At 34.3% G+C, this 27,542-nt stretch overlaps 1 pseudogene; it reads right to left on the bottom strand.

Moving 5' to 3' along the window:
* Nucleotides 1-23,994: 23,994 nt before the first annotated feature.
* Nucleotides 23,995-24,196, bottom strand: LOC130885374 (small nucleolar RNA U3; annotated as a pseudogene).
* Between the last annotated feature and the right edge of the window lie 3,346 nt (nucleotides 24,197-27,542).

The raw sequence follows: 27,542 nt of genomic DNA, 5'->3' as shown, positions 1-27,542 counted from the left end.
TCCTGAAAACGAAGTGATTAAGTCAGGTACAAAATAATAAAGTGTTGTTCTTGTTCTTAGTGAGACACAAAATGACAATTATGCAAAGAGACCCTTAAGCGCTGGGCTACGGAGAGTGCATGCCTAATCTTCCCTAATAACGCCCCCCCCCTTTTTCTTAAAAGCACCACTTTCAAAATATTTTCTTCATTCTAAATTTGCCTCGGAAGTATCACTCAAGCTCACCATTGCCTCGCATTTAATGACTCGAAGTGTGTCTTGTCAAACTTCTGTAATGCTCCTTGTACTGCTTAGAAAAACTCATTACAACCACAATAAAATCTGCAACAATCTTAGGAGTTGGTACTTGCCCAGAATAAAACTACTCAAAAGAACTTTGTCTGGCAGGAATTGAGCAGCTGAAGGTAACATTAGATATATATGCAGGTGATTCTCACAGGATTGCTCAAATATAACTAAATGGATATGGTGTCTACCAAATTAGATAACCGAAATCATATAGCAGCACAGAGGCCCAATAATGTGCTGCTTAGAGTGCAGGACCAGGGCCAACATGTCTTGTTAACACTTATATAGCTTTACAATTGCTTATGTACTTTTTATCTCAGCTCAGTATGTTTATTTACAATTACGATCATAATATTAAGTTTCTTCCACAAAGCAAACAGGTACACACACATACATTTTTTTTTAGCAGTAGCTTTCATTGACTCTACCCTTGAAAACTGTTTGTTCTTTGAAGTTTGAATATCCCTTTTCTTATTTATTGAAAATAACTAAAATAATTTAAGATTGTTAAGGTTCATAATTTTAGTTACATAAACAAATTTTTCTCTTTGAAAGTTTAAACATTTGTAAAAGTGTCTCTTTAGATATGACTTATTGCTTAAATCTGTTTCATAGGTTAAACCTGTAAGAAAAACTAGAAAAAGCAAAGGATGGTAACTAGATGTAGGCTAAGTGATTCAGAGGCTGGGTTCTAAATTGGAGCAGTATGGAAATCTTCAAATAAGAAAACAAGGAAATCAAGGCTGAAAAGTCGTGAAGTAAAAGAAAACTAAAGTTAGGAAAGATTGCTCTTAAGAAAAAAAAAAAAAAAAAGATTTGCCGGGCAGTGGTGGCGCACGCCTTTAATCCCAGCACTTGGGAGGCAGAGGCAGGTGAATCTCTGTGAGTTCGAGACCAGGCTGGACAGGCTCCAAAGCCACAGAGAAACCCTGTCTGGAAAAACCAAACACCAAAAAAAAAAAAAAAAAAAAAAAAAAAAAAAAAAGATTTAGATATTTCATTTTAAAGTAAACCTAAATACAGAAGAGAAATGAACACATGCTATTTGTAAAGCAGGATACTCAAAGGACATTAACTGTGAAGAAAAGCAATACTGTAGTTGAAAAACTTGAAAACATAACTGAAAAACTTGAAGACAATAATAGTTGGCTAGATGATAAAATCTGCTGAAATACAAAATGTGTAGCAAAATGGTGCTTCAAAATATTAATACTGAGAAAAGAATCTAAAATGAATTTGTTAGAAGTTATACTAGGGAAGATTTTCAAAAGCAACTCTCCCCATTCTTTGGATATTTAAAGATATCCAGCTTCCCTATAATATTTATTTTTTTCAATTTTAGCTCCAGTTGCATGTATAATTTAAATATTCCATACCATCCAAACATTCATAATTTCAAAAATCATCTTTTGATTATTTTAAAAACATTTATGAAATTTATGTTATTTAACATGTCTACTAAATTTATCAAACAACTTTACTTCTCGCTTACATAAAATGATGTTACAAAGCACCAAAAGTAAGCAAATCAAAAAGTGTAAAAATATATTTGGTGAATACAATTCACTACCTTGTTCAGAATATAAGGATAAAATAGGAAGAAATTCCACTGTCTGTTTTACTTTTATCCACTCAGCTGAAATTATAACTTTAGGAGAGAAAGTACAGGATCGAGAGGGATGTAATATCTCAGGGGTACACTACGTGGCTAATGAGGCGAATGTGTGGACAATTTCAAACAACCATATTAACTTGCAAACCTATGAACATTTGGAGTTTACTAACCAGTGCTGGCCATTTGTTCATCCATACATGTTAACCTCAACAAATTGAGGTGAAAAATTACTGCTTCAAACTTTTACTTTTAACTTTAAAACCAGTGTATTTTTATTTCTTATTCATACTGCATGCTTTTTATTTTAGTGCCCATTTGGTCTTTTATTTACCTTTTATAGATCCAAAACTCTAAACATTTTATTTTGTAGACTACATTCCTTTATATGTAGATTAGTTTTCATCATCCCTCTTAAACAACAAACCTATATTTTCTTTAGAATGCTCTCAAATATCAGAAATAAATATTTTAAATTGTATCTCCCAGTTCACCATCTCAAAAATTTTATTGTATTTTGTAAATTGATCACCATCTATAAACACCTTAGTATTTTTATTTGACAAAGTACAATAAAAATATTAAGTATTGTTGTCAAGGTTTTATAGTGAATTTTGGATAATGTATGAAACAGAAATCAATAAACACCTTTTAAATTTAAGATAAGGAGTAGCAAATTTATTATTTTAATGTTTATGAAGTTGACAGATGTTTGCAGGGGGAGCTGCACAGTATGTTGAAAATTGGCAGCATTGAGACTCTACACCATTTCCACATGGTTTGGTTTTATTACAAGTTATGAATGTTAATATTTTTGCTGTAAAGCCTCAAATAATGTATATAAACAAATAGTAAACTATGGCATTGCTGTTCTTTCTTAGTCTCATTTGTTACCTCAGTTTTTACCAAATGTCATTAAAATAATGTGTATCTTTTTAGTTTGTTTTTTACTTTCTCTTATGGAAATTGGTATTAATATGTAGCATATATGGTAAAGTCAATATAAAATATGTTACTCTACATGGTCGTTTGTTTCCAAGGTGCCCAGACATGAATAATAGCACAGAAACTATGTTAATTATGATACTATTTGCCTATTTGCTTCTTATTAACTAATTTTTACATCTTAAATTAACCCGTTTATATTATTCTGTGTATTGCCAGGAGGCAGTGGCTTACTGGATAAAGTTCTAGTATTTGTTCCCTAGAGCTACATCATGTCTCTCTGACTCTGCCTACTCTTTCTATATATCTCTGTTTGGATTATCCACCTAGCTTTACTTTGCTAAGCAATTGGCTAAAAGAACTTTACTCATTAACCAATAAAAACATCACATATACAGAAGGACTTCCCACATCATCTCCCTTGGATTGTGGTCTGTCGATATAAATTTAAGGTCTTTTTGCTACACTAGGTATGTGTATATTTCTACTCTTTTTTAAGGTATTATGCAACTCACTTTAAAATGTAATGTAAAATTAAAATTACAGATTAATGTATAGTCATTTATAATAGTCAAACATCATGTTAGTTAGATTTTCAACTAAGTTCAAATCAATAGGTATTCTTCAACCTTTTTAAATACCTAAAGAATATGGCATTTAAATGGTTTTAACACCTTAGACTTTTTGGACAGTGAGACTTGTCTGTTTCTAGCAGCACCAATTATTTCAGAGTGGTATATAAGCATTGAAGAAACTCGTTATGGAATTGGTCTTGAGTTGAAAGACTAGCCATCTGAGCAAGAAACTGCTCTTGCCTGGTCTGTTTGATTTTATGCTGTATAAGTTGGACATGTAGCATTTACAGAAAAGTGGCTGCTAAACATTCCAAAAAAAGAAAGAAATAAAAGAAAAGAAAAACCTGGCAATGTTCTGCAGGGCACATAAGAAAGCAACTGATGAATATTGTGTTGCCATTACAACAAGACAGAACAGATCTTCAAATTTCTTGCTTCATGGAAAAGTCTGCTGGATACTATAGGCTGTAGGCAGAAAATGGATGAACGAACATTGCAGAAGAACTGTGGGTGACTGTCCAGGCAGGGAGATTTCTCTGTCAATTCTAGAGTTTTGGAAGTTGCTACAATGTACTTCCATTTTACTTAAGTAATATTATATACTTCTGGGATATTTGAAGAGTTGAAGAGATATAGTTATAGTTTTCCCTAGTTATGATAAAAGATAAATTAGATATAAAACGTTGAACTCACAAAGATAGGATATATGATAGAGTCTTTTCCTTACTTTGCCAAATGTAAAATGATTAAATATTGAAACCTTAATTTTTGCTTGAAAACTGTTTTTTATCTGTAATTTTACTATGTGAAAGTTAAAATTTTCTTTTTTATTTAGACAGAAAAGGGGACATGATGTGATATTCCCCTTTGTATGCTGTAAATATGTTTTATTACCATTGGTTAATATATAAAGCTATTTGGACCATGAGTTAGCAGAGCCAGGTGAGAAATCTGAACAAAGATGTAGAAAGAGAGTAGGCAGAGTCAAGGAGACACCATGTAGCTGATGAAGGAGAAAAACAGATGCCAAAGCCTTACCAGGTAATCGACAACCTCCTAGTGATACACAGATTAATAGAAATGGGTTAATTTAAGATGTAAAACTCACGTAGAAATATGAAAAAAACATTAGCCAAACACTGTTGGAATTAATATAACTTCTGAGTGATCAGAAGGGCTTGGAAATAAACGAGCAGTCTCCATGTAAAATGAATGAATTTTGAAAAGAAAAACTCAAATAATTTTAATTTCCATAATAATAATAATCAGTATAATAAATCAAATAATTTCAGATATGAATAATTATGAAATAAAAAGGAGATTATTGAAATTTAATATTGTTACTATGGTAGGTAAATTTAATATATGTATATAAGTGTCAAATCTTCAAATTATAAATTTAGAATGGTTGTATAATATCATATGTATGGGTAAACTTGTTTTAGTCTATAAAAATTTTGGTTGTGCATGTAGTAAGATAGAAAGCCCTTTGCCAACTACAAAGCTCAGCTGGGAAAAAGGGATTAATGCTACATTGATTTAGGACATTAGTTCTGTAATTTGCTTGTATATTGGAATTACCCAAGCATCATTAAAAACATAAGAATCCTGAAGATCACCAATTATACTGTTTTAATTGCTCTGGGTGCCAGTTTTCAATTCCCTCAGGCTATTCTAATGTGAGGCCAGGATTTATACAAAAGTGTAGTTTTCCAGAAGTGATAGTCAGTAGCCAGTAGCTAATGGATGCATGCCTATATTCTTAAATAAATACATAAAACACTTCCTTTTATTGCAAAAGTAGACCTATACTACAAATGACAAAAATGATATTTATTAATATTTTTAAATTGCTACAAAGTATATTAAACATTTTAATGAATCCAAATTATTTCTCTATTTCGACTTTGATCCTTCAAATTAATTTTTTTGGATCTTCTCATCTCATGCCTGATCCAATTTTGAGAATGTCTATCATTTCTGTCTGTGAGTTTTTGTCATGAAGCATCTGTATTGATTGCATTATTGTTTTTAGCCAGTTGTGCAGTGGTTAGTATATATTTTATTAACAAATATCAGTAACCCATTACCAGTCAGTATTTTGTTAACACATATCAAATATTTAATGGAAAACCCTACCACAACTTCTGGCAGTTTATATCTGAAGAAATAAATAATAATATGAATATATAGACAATATAATATTATGGATATATAGAGATACTTGATAGACTCATAGACAGATACATGATAGAGAGATGATAGGCATTATATGATAGATAGATAGATAGATAGATAGATAGATAGATAGATAGATACATGATAGATAGATACATGATAGATAGATTATAAATAAATAGATGGATAGTTAATAGGTAGATGATATAGCAGTCAGATGGATTTATTACTAATTTTGACAATAATATTAAACTTTCTTTGAAATTCATTTCCACAAAACATAAGTGCGTTTTTCAGAAAAAAATTATTGAAAATTGAGAAAGACAACATTTTCTGGACTCATTTAGTTTCCTCAAAGACAAACATTCCTAGCTGTTTAGTGTCGCCTTCTGTTCAGTGTATTGCTTTTTTTATAGGTAGGCTTGAATTTATTGTAATGTTCTGTTATTAACATCCCTTAACTATATACCACTTTAAATTCTCTAGATGTCCAAAAAGAGAGATTGGGAAGAATCTGAGATATTGAATAGGAAGAACAATACATAGAAAGTGTAAAGACTGTGATTTGAGTATTATGGTTATATATCTGAACGTAAAGAAGATATTCCATCATCTTATTTTCATAACATATTTTTTCTGTTGTAAATAGTTTATCATAATAAATGTCAGATAACATCAGGTCTGTGTGGGAGATAGTTATGCTTATGTCTAAAACGAGGTATATCTCTTCTAATGAAGAGATACCTTATGTTCCTAGCTTTTGAATTAGTAATTCCATCTGTTTCAGTAGTAGTCAGTTTCATCCAAAAACATGATGCTTTGGGAAGATTATGTAATTTTATAAACACCTTCCTCCAGTATATAACAGTGTTTAAGCCACAGAATTTACAAAGTAGTTAATATGCAAAGTGACCATATAATAACAAGTGGTATAGGTCAGAATACAAAACCTCTGAATGCAAATTATGTATTGTATCACATATCAATACATTTGAGAATTTTTATAGTACTAAGAACTTGTTACATAATGTCTCAGTGTATAATGCAACATGAAATTAAAGAGCAACTTAGTCAAATATTATAAAGGATATTAAGCTGTTTACAGAAAATTTTATTTCCTAGACCTTATGCATAGTGTCTTATAGGATTTCCCTATTGCCTCCTGTTGTCTGCAAATCAATTGTAAGTGTAGATTTTTGTTTGGATGTTCCAGAAAAAAATCTAAGAGACATGGTCAATACTAAAGAGAGCAATAAATACTCAGTAGGTATTTACTGGTGAAAATATAACAAATTAAAATAACCCCAATGTGCATTAAAATATTTAAACAAAGAATGTATGCATTATTAAATTGAGAACATATTACAGAACTATTGAAGATAGACAAAACCAATTAAATATTTTGAATTCAAGCATTTGAATTATATATAGTAATAACATACATTTTCTCTCATTTTAATTGAGTGTGTGTTTCATTGTGTGAACTTCAGTACTTAGGTTTGAACAATTCTGGATTTCTGCACATATTTACAGTTTTTAAATATTTTTAATTTTAGCTTCATATATGGGTATTTTAGAGATTATAATGACATAATCTCACCATTTATTTTCCTCCCTCCAAACCCATTCATATACCCACCATGCTTCTTTTCAAGTTCATTGCCTGTTTCACATTATTCACAGCTGCACACATACATGAATATACATAGAAACATATTCTTAAACTTTAGGAACATGTAATGTACTCTATTGATAGAGTTTTTTTGTATACATCTTTTCAGGGTTGACCAATTGTTATTAGGTAGACAGTTGGTTACTCCTAGAGAAGAACATAACATAGTAATTTTTATTTATTTGAAATTACATAATTTTCATTCATTCCTTTCTTTTCCTCCTACAAAGTCCTCCCCTGTACACACTACTTGCAAATTCATGACCTCTTTTCCTTTACTATTCTTATAACAAGAGATCCTTTGGTTGCCAAGGTCCACCCATTTCTCCATCTAAGGCTCAGAAATAATTGAGAAACTGGGGGTGGCAAGATTGCAATAATTAGGAGAAAAGGAAGATTTCTCTGTGATGACTTCTCTCAGAAATGTTAGAGAGGTTACATGTCTGAGGTCTCATCAATATGGAAAGATTATGTGTATATATATGAAAGATATGTATGTGAGGGTTTGAAGGGAATAAAGGAATAGTGAAATTATATATACAATATGTACAATTGTATATAATAGACACACACATATACTTCTATATAACATATACATATATAATCATGTAATTATATTTGTATACTTCTACCCAAAGATAAGCATGTGTGTCACTACTCAGGAGAAATTAAAAATAAACTTATTTTAAGATGGAGATGACTACAAACACACACACATGTTTGCATATATGTATATATATATATACATATATGCCACTTGAGGTAACAATGATCTTGTAAATAGTTTTAGATTAGCTAACAAAATTTCCATTACTAGATAGGAGAAACCTTTGGAGCTGTTTTTCAGGAAATACCAAGCAATTCACAATAAAATAAACATCATACCTATTGTCAATTTTTCCTCACAGATTTTGAAAGTAAGTCTCTATTGCTGAAGACACTCAGTGCATCTGACCCAAAAGCCTCCTCCCTGAGCTCTAGGTCTCATTGTATCAAAAAGTGTCATACAAGGGAAGAAAGAAATCTACAGTCATCCCCAGCTGTATGACATGAAAAACAATAAACACTTCCACAGCAAAATATCAATCAATAAGTTATGACAGTTGTATTTATATCTTTGTGGAAGCAAGCACATATTTACTTGTACTTAAATCCTACTTAAAAGATGGAATTAATGCCTACTACTGTAACCATAGACAACTATCCACGGTTCTTTAGGCCAGTGTACCTAGAGGAGAACATACTATTGACAATTTCCTAAACCAGTAAAATGTCTATGTTCATTCCAAAAACATATTCTTATAACAAAAGATAAGGATTGTAAGCAATGCTTTTTTTTGAGATCCTCCAGTCCAAAATAACCAACTGAGAGACAGGCTTGTTACTAGCTAACTCTTACACTTAGATTAACCCATATTTCTATTTATGCCTTGCCACATGGTGGTTCCTTTATTAGCATACCACATTTATCTCTTGCTCCTTCTGTGCCTGGTTGGCAACTCCTGACTCTCCCTTCTTTTTTACCATCATTCTCAGTTTAGTCTTTGCACCTATACTTCCTGCATAACTGGCCAACACAGCCTGTTTTTATTAAACCAAATCAAGTGACACATCTTTACAATATGCAAGAAGATTATACAACAATTAGGACACTAAGAGTGACATGCATAGATCTCATCTACATGGGAAGTAGAAAAAGAAAGATCTCCTGAATAAATTGAGAGCATGGGTACCATGGGAGAGGCTTGAAGGGGGGAGGGGAGAGGCAGGGAGGGGAGCAGAGAAAAATGTAGAACTCAATAAATATTAATAAACAGAAGATTAATCAAAAACAAAGGATAGTTCTCACTTCTCATCAAAGAAACGTTCCTCTGAGTAGATGGAGAGCACTGTAGAAAACCACAGGAGGCAAAATATAGATATCAATAGCCGTTGGGAGCCGAGCATCAACTAGTACACCTGAATGCCATTAAATGGGAGAAACTATTAGTAGAAGGTCACCAAATGCGAAGTGTTCTCCTCGTGTCTTCTCAGTTTTCTGTGCATTTCAATTGTGGTATAATGTATTCCACAAACTAGGAGTTAGCTTTTAGAACTAGGCTGTTAACATTAAAATTTTAGTATTTTTATCTAGTTGTTATTTTTCTGCTTCTTAAAATGTAAATTTAAGTGTTACTTAGCATAAGGCTTCCTGAAGTAGAAATAATGTGAGGATAATTAATCAATTGGAAGTTTCTGTGAAAAGTTGTAAAAATGTAATTTTAATTCAACATGTACTGAACGAAGGCTAGTTCTCCCTGGATTGTATATTTCTTTGGTTTGTGTCAGTGACATCCACAGGGTAAAAAAAAAATGGATTCCTATGCTTCTGCAGAACATGGAATAATTATAAAGGACAGTAAAAAGAGCCCTATATGAATAAGGAGAATACAAAAGAAAGAAAGAAGGAAGGAAGGAAGGAAGGAAGGAAGGAAGGAAGGAAGGAAGGAAGGAAAAAGGATGAAAGGAAGGAAAGAAAGAGAGAGAGGAGAGAGAAAAAAAAAGAAAAGAAAGAAGGAAAAAGGATGGAAGGAAGGAAAGAAAGAAAAGAAGATGAAAGGAAGGAAAGAAAGAGAGAGGAAAGAGAAAGAAAGAAAGAAAGAAAGAAAGAAAGAAAGAAAGAAAGAAAGAAAGAAAAGAAAAGAAGGAAAAAGGATGGAAGGAAGGAAGGAAAGAAAGAAAGAAAAGAAAGGAAGGAAGGAAATATATGGAAGGAAGAAAGAAAGAAAGAGAGAAAGATAGAAGAAAGATAATGGAATATCAGTACTTTCTTATTTTTTTCCTCAAGGAATTAGAAAATTATGAAAAATTAGAAATTTTATAAAACTTGTCAGAGTACTTCAAGGCCTAAATGATCATAAGTTTAAATATTCTACTAGAACATCATGATTTAAGTGTACCCTACATCTTATAGAGTAAGTATTTTGTCTCTGAGGTCTAAATGAAAACAGATTCAAAATATTTTAAAAGCTTTTCAGAGGTCACTTTTTCTCAGCCCGCACCTCTGTTAGAGGCTTCCTACTCTACCAGGGCCAGGCCAGCATCCTGAAACCCAGGTAAGAATGCTCCCACCCTGCCTGTGCTCACCCAACATTACTCCAAGTGCTGCTCCTCCTCTCCTCATCACCACATCCCAGACTGCAACTCTGTGGGGCATTCTACCCCATCTGAGGCCAGGCCAGTTCCCGAAAGATCGGGCAATCCACCAGATACCCATGCCTGTACCTGCCCAGTAAACCCCAAGTGCCCTTCTTTTCCATGTCACCTTACCAGGCCCACATTTCTGGCAGGAGACTCTTACTCTACAAGAGTCCAGGTCAGCATCCTGAGCCCCAAGTAAGACCATCTTTAAGTAGCCAAACAACTGCAACCACTGCTCATTTCATTGCCACCATATCCCACTCCACATCTCTGGTGGAGCCTCCTTGTCTACGAGAGGGCATCCAGAAGCCTGACCCCTAGCTATAACTTCATCTCACTCTGAGATGCCCATCATAACTGCTACTGCCCATTCTCTCATCCCTATATCCCAGTCCACACCCCTTATGGAAGCCTTCCACCCTATCAGGGACCAAGCCTCAATAGAGGACTCCAGACATCATACAAGCATTTGGAATTCCAAAGACCAGCCTAACTCCCTGAAAACAGGCAGAAGACTGCTACCCTGCCAGAAGTGTTGGTTCTGGCCAACATCCAGAACCCTGGGACCCCAGCCAGATCAGAGGCCATGCAAATAGACAAAACTTTATCCCTAAACTTGAGTAGCAAGCACCAATTGGACCAGAGGCCATCCGAACCATCATAAGTCCAGCCACCAACACAGGTGGCCACCCTCTACCAATCCACAGGCCACAACAGTTAGCAGACCAAAGAACCCTCTACCAATCCACAGGCCACAACAGTTAGCAGACCAAAGAAGAAACAGAAACCAAGAAAGAAAACGACCATCCAAGAAAGACAGATCCAAAAGTTGACACCTAGATCTATAATCACTTGAAACGCTGATGCCTACACTTAGGTCTAATAAGTTAACATCTGAGGTAATATGTCACCACCAGAGTCCAATCATCCCACCACAGCAAGCCTTGACTTTCCCAACATACCTAAAGCACACACACACACACACACACACACACACACACACACTGAAAGAAGTTGTTAAAGCAGAAATGAAAAAAAAAACCCTTAAAGAAATTGAGAAAAAGATAATAAAAACAAGCATGAGGAAATCAATAAATCTCTTAAAGAATGCCAAGAAAACCAAGGGGAGAAAACAGTTGACAGAAATGAGTATAACTGTTCTAAACCTGAAAATGGAAATTGAAATACTAAAGAAAACACAAACTGAGGGAATTCTCAAAATGAAAAATCTAGGTAAGGAAGCAGGAATTACAAATGACAGCATCACCAACAGAATACAAGAGATGAAAGAAAGAATCTTAGGTATTGAAGACTTAGTAGAACAAATAGACTCATCTTAAAGAAAATACTAAAGCAAAATATTTCTGACACAAAACATCCTAGAAATCTGAGACACTCTGAAGAGACCAAACTTAAGAATAATAGTAATAAAAGGAGATTTCCAGCTGAAAAGTCCAGACAATATTTTTTAATAAAATCATAGAAGAAAATGTTCTTAACCTAAGGACATGCCTATAAAGATGCAAGAAGCTTACACAACTCCAAATAGATTGGACTAGAAAAACTCCTCACCACATAACAATCAAACCACCAAACACACAGAGGAAAGAAAGCGTATTAAAAGCTGCAAGGGAAATAGGGAAAATAACACATAAAATCAGACCTAATAGAATTATACCAGACTTCTCAATGAAGCCTTTAAAAGCCAAAAGTGTCTGGAGAGATGTCCTGCAGAGTCTAAGAGACTACAGATACCAACCCAGACTAGTAAGAGATATTTAATCAGATGGTAGTTCAACACATTCCCATTTCTTATGCTTCTTTGTAAAAGGAGAAAGCTTGTGAGAAGACACTCACTTGTGTGTTACTTTCATTGGTTAATGAATAAAGAATCTGCCTTGGCCTAGTTGACAGGGTAGAATTTAGATAGGCAGAGAATACAGAACTGAATTCTGGGAGGAAAAGCAGAGTCAAAGACACCATGGATCCTCCTCCTGAGACAGACACCAGTTAGAATTTTACTGGTAAGCCACTTACATGTGGCGATATACAGATTAATAGAAATGAGTTAATTTAACATGTAAGAATTAGTAAATAAGAAACTAGTGATAATGGGCCAAACATTGTTTTAATGAATCCAATTTCTGTGTGGTTATTTGGGGTCTAAGGTATCAGGGTGGCTGGGACGAACAAGCAGGACCTCCTTTGAACAAGACACTTATTGTCTTGCCCCAAAACTTATTATGACAACATCCATACTATATGATTTATTTGGAGCAATTACAGGTCAATATAGGAAAAAAACAAAAATAGTTGCTGCCACTTGATGAAGAGATAAAGTGTGTGTATTAACAATGAATTGAAGTATAAAAAATTTGCAGATAATATAATCATACGCTTTTCTTTCTTCTTCCATTATTTGTTATCTACCTGTCATCTATCTATCTTTAATCAACTGATTATCTCTTTTCCTACATAATTATATACATAATACCATTCTTTATCTGATTATTTGTTCCCTAAATCATTTGTCCTTTGTTTTATTTGAAAATGGAATTTTTTTTTCATATATGTGGTAGATTTTTCCTGTTTCCTAACAGTCCATCCATTCCTTGAAAAGGTATCTTTCTTGTGTTTGGTTGTAATTAAAAGTTAACAAATTGTATTATACTGATGAATAATTCATATAATGAAGAAGACATATCTATTTAACTAAAATGATATATACATTTTTCTTAAAATGATATATCTTTCTGAATATCATATAAGTATATGTGTCAATCAACTTCCCATTATTATAACAAATATCTGAGAAGAGTTGATTTTTAAAAATCAAACATTTATTTTGCTCTTGCTGTTTGTTGGGTTTTGGTGCCTGTGTCCAGAGAAAGTTGGTCTGTAGCTTTAAGGCCTTTAGTCATGTAATAAATTATGCCAGAAATATAAGGGAGATGAAATTTCTTAAATGTTGGATGAGAATATAGAAGGAAAGGATAATGACTACTAAGAATTCAAATATTACTTTAAAGGCCATATTTCCAAACATTTAACTCAACTTGTTCCTTGCTTTCCCAAATAGTTTTAAGAGATGAAACCCAAACCTTTAGTACTTTTTCATTTGAGAGATATTCAAATTCAAAAACTTGATGTATATTATTATCAATAAGACATCACATGAATTTTTAGTATTTTAGTCATTACTAAATAAATAAAAAAGTTTTGAATATATTATAATAAAAACAACCAATTAATAAAACAGGATGTGTTACTGAGTGCTACTAAAATACAGGAGTAAGATGGAATCTCAGAGGTGTTTCGATTTGCATTTCTCTGATGGTTAAGGATGTTGAATATTTCCTTAAGTGTCTTTCAGCTATTTTAGAGACCTTTGTTGACAGTTCTCTGTTTAGTTCGGTACTCCATTTTTTTATTGGATTATTTGTTCTTTTGATGACCGATTTCTTGAGTTCTTTGTATATTTTGGAAATCAGACCTCTGTCTGATGTGGAGTTAGTGAAGACCTTTTCCCATTCTTTAGGCTGTCATTCTTTCTTGTTGAGCATGTCCTTTGCTTTACAAAAGCTTTTCAGTTTCAGGAGTTCCCATTTATTGATTATTTCTTTCAGTATCTGCTGGGGTTTTATTTAGGAAGTGGTCTCCTGTGCCAATGCTTTCAAGTGTACTTCCCACTTTCTCTTCTATAAGGTTCATTGTGGCTGGCTTTACTTTGAGGTATTTCATCCATTTTGTCGATATCTTGGTGGAGAACTCCAATTGCCGATATCTCGGTGGAGATCTCCAATTGCCGCGCACCACGCCCCCGCGTCTGCACTCTGTAAGCTATTACCCAGTTCGCGAGCTTTGGGCAAGGGGACTGGAGGTTAAAATACACATACACACACAGATAGAGAGACAGCGACATGGGTCATCCTTGAATTCCCCAAGAATGCCTCCTTTATTGTGTTCAGGGGCAGATTATATTGCGATAGTCATGCCCCAGCCAAACCCACCAGAAACCACTCTCCTGCCATCAGGAACTCCTGAAGGTCTCGTGCTTAGAGCAGCTGTAGGCACTCAGATCAGGGGTTTACAAGAAATTCAGGATCTGGGGTCTCACTGCTCCCAACACATTTGACTTGAGTTCTGTGAATGGTGATAGCTATGGGCCTATTTTCATTCTTCTACATGTTGATATCCAGTTATGCCAGCACCATTTGTTAAATATGCTTTTTTTCCATTTGATATTTTTTTGCTTCTTTGTCAAAAAGCAGGTGTTTGAAGGTATGTGAGTTAATATTTGGGTCTTCTGTTTGGTTCCGCTGGTTCTTCTGTCTGTTCTTATGCCAGTACCAGGCTGTTTTCAGTACTGTAGCTCTGTAGTGGAGTGTGAAGCCAGAGACTGTGATGCCTCTAGAAGTTCTTTTATTGTACAGGGTTTTTGACTATCCTGGGTTTTTTGCTTTTCCATATGAAGTTGAGAACCATTCTTTTGAGGTCTGACAAGAATTTTTCTGAGATTTTGATGGGCATTTCATTGAATCTGTTGATTACTTTTGGTAAGATTTCCATTTTTACTATGTTTGTTCTGCCTAACGAAGAGCATGAGAGATCTTTCCACTTTCTGCTGTCTTCTTCAATTTCTTTCTTCAAAAATTTAAAGTTCTTGTCAAACAAGTCTTCCACTGGTTTGGTTAGAGTTACTCTGTAATACTTATGCTATTTGTGGCTATTGTCAAGGGTGTTTTTTCTCAAAAACACTGATGACAACTTATGCTGGAGAGGTTGTGGTGTAAAGGGAACACTTCTCCATTTCTGGTGGAAATGCAAGCTGGTACAGTCCCTTTGGAAGTCAGTGTAGTGATTTCTCAGAAAATCAGAAAACAACCTTCCGCAAGACCCAGTAATACCGCTTTTGGGTATAAATCCAAAGGATGCTCAATCGTACCACAAGGACATGTGCTCAACTATGTTCATAGCAGCATTGTTTGTCATAGCCAGAACCTGGAAACAACCTAAATGTCCTTTGACCAAAGAATGGATATGGCAAAGTGATAAATATACACAACGGAGAACTACACAGCAGAAAAAATAATGGCATTTAACCCAGACACAGAAAAACACTTATCACATGTGCTCACTCATAATTGGTTTTTAAACATAAAGCAAAGAAAAACAGCCTACAAATCATAATTCCAAAGAACTTAGACAACAATGAGGACACTAAGAGAAATATACATAGATCTAATCTACATGGGAAACAGAAAAAGACAAGATCTCCTGACTAAATCGGGAGCATGGGGACCTTGGGGGAGGGCTGAAGGGGAAGGAAGGGAGCAGAGAAAAATGTAGACCTCAATAAAAATCAATTTAAAAATACCTTAAGTTTTTTTCTTAATTTCCTGTTAAGGTACATTGTCAGTATCTGGGAGGATGTGCCTTTAAGTGTGGAATTCTGAAAGATTTCCACTTTAGAGATACAAATGTAAGCATCATTTCAACCAACACAGCACTGATGAAAAGCAACATCTGTGATTCCCAATCACCTTGAAAATACACAGAACTGTCTGAAATGTGAAGACAGGGGTAATAGCATATTGTGTCTATACTAAAGAACTTGTGCCTATGATCAGGAATTGCTGCTTTCTGCCAGCTCATCCTGAAATTTTTGTTTTATTCCATCATTTTTGTTCATTTCTATCCATATCCATTTTCTGATGCATCAGCAAAAGTATTCAAGTCCCAACAGTCAAAATATTAATATCCATAGAGAAAGAAAAAAGCTTGTTCTCTTTAAAAATTCTATCATTTGTTAAGAAGTTTAGACAATCCAGTTCATCCTCATTTTCATGTTCTAAACAGAAAGCTTAGTTTTCCTTTTATCACTCAAATGAAAAATAGAAAATGATTTATCTTCTCAATAAATTTCCACCCTCAAGAAACTAATATAACTTTGTATTTGTATCCATTGAATAAGCTGTATATCTTATAACAGATCAGACACTGGGGAAGTCGCACTTATGCTTTGTTAAACAGAAATGTTTGAGATGTAGAAAATATTTAAGAATATTTGTAAGTGCTGTAAATTAATGTAAAAGCTACATTTTAGACATATTTTTCACATCTTACCAATACAAATTTGCAGAATGTAGTTTCATGATGTAATGCCGAAAGAGTAAATTGTAAAACTTGATTGAAACATGATTAAACAAATAAAATATTGAGAATTAAAGTTACCATTAAAATTTCTGTTACGTTAGGATTTGTGACAAGATGCTTCTAATTTTGTTGGTAAATATTTGTAAATGTTTTCCTGATAGTTTTGCATGTGTATATGGGAGCCAGAGAAAGAAACAGAGTGTCTGTATTGCTCTGCCACTGTATTTATTTATTTATTTAGTGACAACACATGACTTAAATGAATCTGGTTATCCAGGAATCTCTAAGGATCTGTTGCTCTTTCCACAGCACTGGGGTTATACAAGGGACTTAATTCCAGTCTTCATGATTGCATTCCAAACACCTCATAGACTAAGTCATATTCCCAACCACTTTTCTATTATCCTAATGTATTTAATTGTATTTATAAAAATTTTATTATATACATAAGATATACTTAAGGGAATAAGGTTCAAAAAGAACCCTATATTCATGATAGTATTGAATACTCCACAAGTTTAGTCATAGCAATTCATCTTTATTAGCACAGTAAATTGCAAGATATAGTATCAGCTTATAATATATTGGACATTGTCCATCTTTGAAGATATAACCTGAACATAATTTCTATACATATTTCTAAACATAAATTTATCTATAAAGCACTATATAAAGGAAGAGGGAGTTATTTAGTAATCTAAAAGTTTGCTTGGTAAAAATGTCTATTACGTTGGATCTTGGCTGAGATACGTACTTTTTAAAACAACAACAAAACAATTATACATGCAAAATTGAGTTATATAAACTATAGCCCAAATGTCAGAGAAAATCCTAAGGTAAAAACATAGGTAAATATTTATCAACTTTCTGCAAAGACAACATATTAAAATGGCCAAAGGGTGCATTCATTTTAATTAACGTTATGGTTAACAGAATCCACAAACAAAAATACATAATCAAATTTGATTTGAGATAGTAAATAATTTCCAATATAAGTACATACTTTAAAATATACAGAGAACAACTTTAATATTATTAACTTATGCAAGAATTTTATACTTTTTAACAACAATCAATGCCTTTTCATCATTTTTTTTAACATGAGAAACTGGTAGTACTTGTAACCTTAAAGTTTATTGGAAATGTTTTGTAGTTGAAATTTTGATGAACAAAAACAAGGTGTGCGAATTTAAAACATGGCTTGAAATTCTCTGACACTTCCAAAGAAATGAAAAATCTACTTTTCTTTATCTTATAATGGATGTGTTTATCGTTGTCTTGCAGATTCAAACGCTTATAACAAGTCATGTAACTATATTCCTGAACTGCTCACTTAGGTTCACAAGAACATTTGGTCCTGAAGCCGTAAAGCATCCAGAGTCCTGTTGCCTCAAGATTTCAGTACTCTAAAATCAGATTTCTTGGGAGGAGGCAAGAAAATACTGTAGTCAATAATTCAAAGCAGATTTCTTTAACTTTGTAGACATCTCAGGCTAGAAGCCAGATTGATGAGTGATAAATTTATCAGATACTTCATTACCCCCATTTGTAATGTATCCCGTAAAATATAAGTCTTTACAGTAACCTTTCCTGGTATACCATATAAATTTCTATCCAACAGATTAAAGTAATTGATTCATTCAGCTACGCATTCTAACATATTGGAACATAGCTACAGGTAAACAGAAGAGTATATAGCTAGTTTTAAATGTTAATTTTTGCTAATGTAATATCATAAATATGATTTTTAAAAGATATTTATATTTAGAAACCTGGAAAGAGAAAGATGGTTGAGTAATTTCTTTTGAGTGCTTAAAATTTAATGTATCTATGAATCACCTGGAGATCTAGTAAAGTATAACTTTTGATTCAGTAGCTCAGAGCTGGTGGGGAGAGATACTGCTTTCTCATAAACTTACACACACAAGTGCTGCTGGTAAGCCAGGCAGCCTTCAAATACCACAGCTCCTCTCCAATCCCCTCACTGTTAATCTGCAAAATTGAGATCTCCAACATCCAGTTCAAGTGGCTTCTAACAGTCTCTCACTCCAGCTCCTGAGTGTGTGATGTCCTCTTCTGCTTCTTTGGGCACTAGCACACAATGAGCATACACACACAGGGACATCAAAATGAATCGTGAAAGGGAAATCAAATTGTACCTTATCATAAGCAAATGTGCATGGGTGTTATGTTTTGAACTCTATAGTAAGAATAATGAAACTTTTATATTCCATTGGTTGTGCTGAAATTAAAAAATTAAAAATTAAAAAATCTCTTCATTGTGTATTATCATACTTTTATACATGTGTTCATTGCATAATTTAATAAGATATTCAGTCTGAATTTATAAAATATAAATTTCAGTGAAAGAGGTTATAATTGGGTGTGTAATTGAACAATATTATTTATAGACTGAGAAACAGGAAGCATCATAGAGGTTACAGAGTGAAGAAGTATGTAGTTTTGCCAGGTTGTTGCTGCTGCCTGCTGTGTAGTCCCCGTTTCCCGAGGGGAGGGGGCAGTGGGTAAGACGATGCAGAGGCAATGGCATAGACACCAGGAGATTTCAATACAGAAGCTCTTTATGGTAAACAGATTGGGGTTTTTTATGGGGTTAGGAATAGTAAGCTGCCGCAGGAATGTTTCTGATTGGTCCTTTTGAAACTGGCGGTCACTGCTGGCATGTCGTTATTAGCTAGGAGTATGCGTCATTAGTTACCATGCTTTTGGTCAGCTGATTTTGCTTACTAATTGTGAGTTTGCATGCACTTGCTTGTGCTTGCGCTATTGCCCTGCCTCGGAAGTGTACAATTTCATGTCCATAAATGCTATCGTAAGCAAGCCCTAAATTGAGTACTTTCTTTTATAAGAATTGCCTTCATTATTACGTCTCTTCACTGCAATAAAACAGTATCTAAGACAATGCACTTATTATTTCTACATATAAGCAACACCTCGTAAATTTTCTCTATATTTCTGAATCCTGAGCTACAGAGCAGGATAATTTCTTCCACTTTGAGGACCCAGAAATTGAGAAGCTATCTAGACTACAAGGCCATCATTTTTTCATTCACTGTGCACTTACAAAATTATATAGTTGATGTTTCATTCATAATTAATGTAGAGAATATTGAATTGGTATAAATAACTTTATAACCTTCTTCCAATTCATTTAATAATTGTCAAACATGTTTTACATTTCTTTTCTACACAAGAAATTAATATAATACCTTGAATCCCCAATCATGTTAATTAAATCTAAAGACAAGGGACACATTTATTTTAATGTTAATGCAATTATTCTGGAATTATCTAAAGAATGCTGGATGTTGATCAATTCCCATTAATATTTTCTAAAATTTTTACTTTGGATGTTTATACCAGAGTTGGAAATAATGGGTCTATAAAAATGACTAATGTATCAAAGCCCCTACCCCACACCATGCTTGAGATTGGGTTGGGCAGTATGCAGTCAAGTACCAGCCAGAGATTCTAACCCCAGCCGGCAGCCAGACTCCACCAAAATCCTCCACCCCATGCCTTGTGGCCAGTTTTGATGGAACGCAGGCAAACACACCAAACAAGAGCCTATGACATTGGGTGGTTAGGCACTAAAGTGATCTCTTTGTGTTGAGGAAGCAAACTGCAGTACAGTACCATGGCGACCGAAGTGGGACAAGGAGACACAGTCAGTCCTGGGACGGTCCATCCTAGACTCTGAAGAGAAAACACAGGCCCATCCAGTACTTCAGGTGCTGTGGACAGAGAAATATCTAAAGAGAAGATAAAGAAAAGTAGCAAGCTGAAATGGTGAGTGCCCTGATCCCTTTACCAGCAGCAAAACATGGGAAAGCTTGCCCAGCCCTTTGTCTGGGCAGTACAACAGAGATGAGCCTCTTGATGAGAGAGCAGAGTTAAGACAACCCTGAGAACATGAGGGTGAAAAAGCTAGCCCACTGCTCATCTTTTACATGGAGGCATGGCTAGGGAGAAATGCCCTTCCTCCATGCCTCATATCAATGCCTAAGGCAAGACAGACAGTTGATTCTGAGGTAACAGGAGTGGGAGAGCTGTCCCTACCTACCACAAGCTGCAACACTAAGGGGAACAGACCCTACACCTCTCCAGGAAACCACAGTAGAGCAAACCTTGATAGTACAGGGGTGGGTAAGGCAGTCCTGAAGTTGTGAGCATGAGAAAACTGTCGCCATTTCTCTTCTTTCCCCCACCCCAACCACCAACACCTGAGGTATATGATGGAGTTGACCAAAAGGTCACAAGAGCCAGAGAACAAGTCGTGTGCCTTGCCTGGGCAACACAATAAACCCAACCCTGTTGGAGCTGGTGATGAACCACTTAGTGAGCAAGAGAGCTGTCACTATTTCTCATCTGTCTTGAGGTGACTTGAGTGGTGGATAGCTGGTCTCCTCCCAAGCTCCCATCAATGCCTCGGGCAAGTGGGAGAGCTGGGCCTGTGATCAGAAGATTGGGAGAGCAGTCCCCAACATCCCCTAGATGCAAAACTGAGGAGAGTAGCCTCTTCACCTTGCCAGGAGAGGGCAGTAGAGCCAACCCTGTTAGTGCAAGTGTGTGTGAATCAGCTTCAGAATTGTGATTATGGAGAGATGTCACCATTACCCATCTGCCTGCCACACCCATCCATGCCTTAGGCAGGTGTGAGAGCTGGTCCTGCAGCCATAAGAGTGGGAGAGTTATTCTTGGTACCCAGCAACTGCAGCACTCAGGAGAGCAAGCCCCTTACAGAGTGGGAAACACAACAGAGCCTACCCTGTTAGTGGAGGTATAGGTGAACCAGTCTGGAAGTAGTGAACAAGGGAGAGTTGCCCCCATTACTCATCTGACATGAAAGGAGAGAAGCCACCACCACCACCTTCCACCCATCAATGCCTGAGACAGGTGGAGGAGCAGGCCTTGATGTCATAAGAGCAGGAGGGCTGTCCCTGTCACTCAACTGCAGGACAATGGAAAGCGACCCTGCATCTCTCCTGGGCAACACAATAGAGCTGGGCCTAATAGTGCATGTGTTGGAGAGTAGACCCCAAGAGAGGGAAAGCAGGTTGTAAGAGGTGAATCAGCTGGGGCAATGCTGGAGAAGTCACCCTCATAGTGAGGACAGGGGGAAACTGGTTGTCAGATCAACTCTACAACTGCCTAGGCACAGATCCTTGGTTATGACTTGGCTTGACACAACATCCACCCCATCTATGATCTGCTGGAATGTATGAAAAGACCTGGCCTGTAGACTCAAAGTTGCAGAATCTCCATAGCATAGGGCAGCAACAGGACAGCTAGGAAGAGTCCTAGTGAAGGCCCAGCCATTTGAAAAGCATATAAAGATATTTTACATAGTTTCATACATTCACTATGTAAAATATCTTTATATCTTTGAAGGGAAGCATAAAATGATGAGTTCAATAAAATACCAAGGCATTCACTGGATTAAAACTGTTAACAATAAACTAAGAAACTAGAATACTGTTCATTGTACCTTGATGATACTCTGTTTAAAGATAAAACACTGTATGGATTTTGAGGAAACACCCAAGCTTTTTCATGATGATCTTGTTAAAATGATGATAAGTGAAGATAAATAATATTACAAATCAATGTTTAAAATTTTAAATGAAAATTACATTTAATAATGCACCAGGGTCAGATATATGATCACACCAAAATTTTCTCATCTTCGGTTAAATTAGTATTGATTCACATTCCACACTGTAAGCAAGTATTTTTGTTAGCCAAACTAGTGCGAAGTTGCACAGACAATGAAACACTCATCGGTTTAAAGAAATAATTATAATTTCACTCATCTAACTCAAAAAAACATAAAAATATTACAGAAATAAGACTAACCATTTTGAAATATTCTTTCTCTTTTCTTATTTTTAAGAATATATTTATAGATATGATGGTAATATACAGAAAATTTATAATTGCAAAAAATGATGATTTTCAAAGCAGATTATTTGTCTGAAGTAAAGGTTATCAGAAGAAATTTGACCTACCAAATTCTATTTTGCATGTAATATATTCTATTTATATTAAGTGATTATAATTTGTACATTCTTTCTATATTTAATCATATATTGTACTCACAAAGTCAGGTAGTTTCCTACTGTAAGTGACTGTCCTTGAACACTAAGGTCAAAGAGAGACTTAAATACATTCAGATGTTGCATATATGATTTCTGAAGAGGTGTTTAATTAATATTTTCACAGAAACAAGTTTACCATATACCTACTGTGTCCTGGGCATTCTTCCAGGCATAACCACAAGGAATTCAATAAATTTTCCACAGACATTTTGTTTGCATGAAAAATACAGCCTGCCTCTTGCTTTAACAGTTTAGTTTCTTTAAATTAAATAATCATATATCCGTATGTTTAGATATCATTGCATCCCTGATGAATACACGTTTGCTAAATATCTCAGCATCAAGATGATTGTACTTAATAAGCCAAGATTTTTTGTGAAGACAAATAACTAATTTTAGATTCAGAAGATGTTTTTGTTATACCTTAAAATATTTAGTTGTTATAGGAGCTATAATAATTTTTCTCAGAAATGCATACTCTAGTGCTTGTTATGAAGCAAGAGAGTTACATTTTATTGTACCAACTCAAACTTGTGTTTATTTTCCTCTTCTATTCCTCTGGAGTTAATTCTAATAAATTGAACTTTAGTTCTTCTGTAAGTTTTCCTCGGTAAGTATTTATACTTCAACAATTTTACCTAATATTCCTATTTTTTCATAACATTCATAAAGATCCCAACACACATATATGGCCACATGTCACACTGAAAATTCTGTGTTTGCACTTATAAAAACTAACTGTACTATTGCATCTGTTTCAGACTATACAGCAGTCTCAAAGGGCCAGTACAATGGTTCTGTGAGGAAAGGTGTTTGCTGACAAGGCTGTCAACCCGATTTTAATTCCCACTACCCACATGCAAGTTGTCTGTTGTCCCTCAAATGTGCACCATATAACCAGCCTTCTCTACCCATAAAAATAAAAAAATCAACTTAAAACAAACTTCAAGATACTGTTTCAATTACTAATATGTGACATAGTATTTCATGTTTTATAGAGTAACTGAGTATTAGAAGATTAACTATATTGAACACCACAGTGTTAGGTACCTAAGAAGGAAATAGTTATTTAGTATATACACTTGTTTATCAAACAGATAATAAAGTTCTGAGCTCTGTATTTGTCTGAGAATAAAAGCAGTACTGCTTGCCATACATATTTGGAAATATGTCATGTCTACATTTCTCCATGATGCTCAGTTTACTCTTTTCCTTCTTTCTTTCTTCCTTCCTTCCTTCTTCCCTTTTTCCCTCCTCCCTCCTTCCTTTTCCATTCAAACTGCATCCCCCACCACCAAAGGAAAAGAAGAAGGAACATCAATAGCAAAAGGCAGCTACAGAAATGCAGCACCTAGAGCAAGCTGCACGCTTTAAAGGGAACACTTCTACTTGTCCTTGTGGTCTAGGATACCCTACACAGAGAATCTTCTCTATAAGAAACTGCAGAAATGATCCCTGAAAGTATAGTCTTGTTCCTGTTTACTGTCTATAATTCTGAGATTAATGCCAGAGGAGGGATTTGCAAGTATAATTTTAACTGATAACTGAAGCTGTATCTCAGTTTTAAAAAGACAGTATTTCAGAATGTCAACATGAATGGAAGTGTCAAATTGATGCTTAATAGTAATTTGTTTATTTATGCCAGTCTGCACTTAGATGGTAAAAAAGGTAGGTACCAAAAAATAAAGGTTCTTTCTTTTAAAACACTGAAGTAGATGTCCTTTTAGTTCACTGCCATAAATTTCATTACTGTTAATTGGAGATTTGCATGTGCACTGAGAAAATAATATACCTCATTATTCTTGAGTAACAGCTACTGACTTTTAAAGGCCATTTACAATGTGTGACAGAAAACAAATAAAGCAACCACTTAGCATTAGGAAACTTGTTTTTTTTTTCATACAGAAGAATATATAACAAAAGTTTTCATGAGCATTACTCTGCCTTGGATTGAAATTTAGATTTGAAACACCACGATCTTTGAAACCTATGCTTGCGGCTTAACGAGTCAGTGAGAACGTGAGGATGTGTAGCTGTATGTTGCCTTGTAGGTAACCTTGACTCTCAGGAATATAGGACTGGTGTTGTGCTCTCATCTGTCAGAGTTTCATTCTGCCTTTTATTGTGATTTGCATTTGCTTGATGGTAACAGCTGTCTGTTCTGTTTTGCAGTATCGATTGTCTGCTGTTTCTTCACAGGGGACTGTCTATTCAGATCACTAATCCTTTTACTGGTTTGGAAGCATCTGTGTATAAATGTTCAATTCTAATTTATTCAAATATTTTAAAAACTAACAGGTTTCCTGTTAGACAATTGAAATAAGGTTAGATCATTCTCTGCATTATCTCTTCATTTGGGTGATTTTGTTGCTCTGAAATGGGTATTTAATATCATGTATTCTCATTTTTAATTCTCAGGTTCTGTCCTGTGCTTCTGAAGAATTCTCTTATGCATACCTATATTTAAAATATTTTCTACATCTTTTCCTCTGATAGGGTCAAAGTATAGGTCTTGTGATAAATTTTTTGATCCTTTTGGATTAATTTCTATGCAAGGTAAGGAATGTGGAATTAAATCTGTTCTTTTGAATGTAGAAAATGAGTTTCCCAGTATCATTTTTGACATGCCTATTTTCATAATATTTACATTTTTGACAATTTTGTCATAAAATTTATTAGCTGGAACACTTTAAAATGATTTCTGCTCCCAGTCTGCAATACCATTACCCAACAGTTTTTTTCCACAAGTGTCATGATGCCCTTGTCATTAAAGCTCTGTAGTGTTATTTGAAATCATGTATTTGTTAGTTTAACTTTTTTTTATGCTTAGAATTGTGTTGACTATTTTGGGTTATTTGTTCTAATTTTCCATATGAGGTTTATTATTTGATTTCCTATTTCTATAAAACGATCATTTAGATGTTGAAATGAATTCTGTTAAATCAGAAGACCATTTTTTGTAATATGGATAATGATAATCCATCTCAACCAAATCAGAATGGAAACATAAGAAAACAAATAAGCAATTCAATAGAGAGAGTGGGGAAAGGAAATTATTGCATAGTTTGAGAGAAGAGGTTTTAAGAGGTGTAGTTACTGTGAAAACCAGCATGTGTTTTACTAAAAATAAATAAATAAATAAATAAATAAATAAATAAATAAGTGAATAAAAATAAAAGTAAGTATGATCCAACTATACCATCCTTGGGCATATGTTCAAAGAATTCTGTAATTTTCAATGGAGATACTTTCACATATGTTTGTTGCTGTGCTATTTACAATAGCAAAAAAAATAGCAAGCTTTGGTGCCCACAATAGATAAATAGATAAAGAAAATTGAGTGCATATATATGATTGTGTTTTTTAAGCTATATACAAAAAAACTAATTAGATGCTGTTAATGATCTTTCAAATGTATATGTAGATATACACAAAATCAGAAGCAGGATTATTTAAATAAATAGAAACCTCATAGACCTGTGTCGTCTTCTGTCAGTTTCTTAAAATCATGATTTTATACTGAACATTTAAATTGGTTTTATTATGTGAATTTCATGTCTCTTATTTGCTAGTTACTGAATAGTATACATGACGTCTTTTATTTGAAGCTAGTATAAATGTAGCATCTTAATGATTCTGTGATATTTTTGGAGTGGAATTTATCATCACTTTCAGAGAGAGGCATTTTATTCTAATAAACCTGACAAACAATATTATCACAGTTTATAGGATATAAAGATTTTCTAAAAGATTACATTTGGATATAGATAATTTAACATTCTTAATTTTCAGTGAAGTCAAAATAATTTGAACATATACAATTTATTTTATAACATTTCTGATGTGCAGAAAGAAAAAAAATATTATATTTACAGTTATCTTACTAACCAGAAAGATTCAAAACATTTTGAGATGATAGAGTCCTTACTGGTCATTACCAATGGAAGAACTTTAGAATCAAGACCTAAAGTGGTTTATTGACTGAATGTTAACGATAAGCTATTACCTGTTCTTGGAATCTTGAACTCTAGATCACTATTCTAAGACAAAATTTGTGATAAACAGCATGACTTAAAACATAAAGATCTTAACATTGATTAAAATTCTAACTCATTTTGATGAGTTAATAATTTTAACTTATTACATGTTTTGCTGCTTAAGACATTTTTTTTTTTTTGATTTTCCACTTGGGCAATGGATTATTTCCTCTCTGGTTTAGAAATCTGTTATGATTCTTGTTTAAGTGTGGCAAAGGGACTATAGGATCTTAAGAGCTGATAAACCTAAATTCATTACCCTTGGATTCAAGTCATAAGCTCCCTTGATTCTAAAGATTAAGTATGCCAGGATATACTCATAAGTACTTTCATTCATTTCCCTTAATCTGGCCTGCCACCAGAAAGTGTCACCTACTTTTTTGGCAAAGTCTTCCAACTTAAATAATCTGATAGAGAAAACTCATCAGAAGAGTGCCCCAAAGCAGTTAAGTTTTATTTAACTGCTGATGCAGACAACTTGACAGCCAAAATCAGTGACTCCCCACTTCTATACAGGCAAGCATTTCTGTCCATTGGAGATATTACTGCTTATGTCTTTCCATTTGTAGAACTATTCAACTTCTTAAATATCATCTGATATTTAGAAACCAATTAATGAAAGAGAAGAGAACTTATACATTATAGATTTTCTCACTTTGGTAATTTGGAAATGGGGTTATGATAATAGCCTCAGGGTTTGAGTTTAAAGTGGTTTTGATTTGATATTCTTTGGCCTTCTTTGGCATTCTTATCATCCCCCAAACACTCTTGTGCTAGTTT

Source organism: Chionomys nivalis, chromosome 12 (genome assembly GCF_950005125.1).
Source record: "Chionomys nivalis chromosome 12, mChiNiv1.1, whole genome shotgun sequence".
Classification (NCBI taxonomy): domain Eukaryota; kingdom Metazoa; phylum Chordata; class Mammalia; order Rodentia; family Cricetidae; genus Chionomys; species Chionomys nivalis.
The sequence above is the reverse complement of the archived record's forward strand: the minus strand, read 5'-3'. Positions and strand labels throughout refer to the sequence as shown.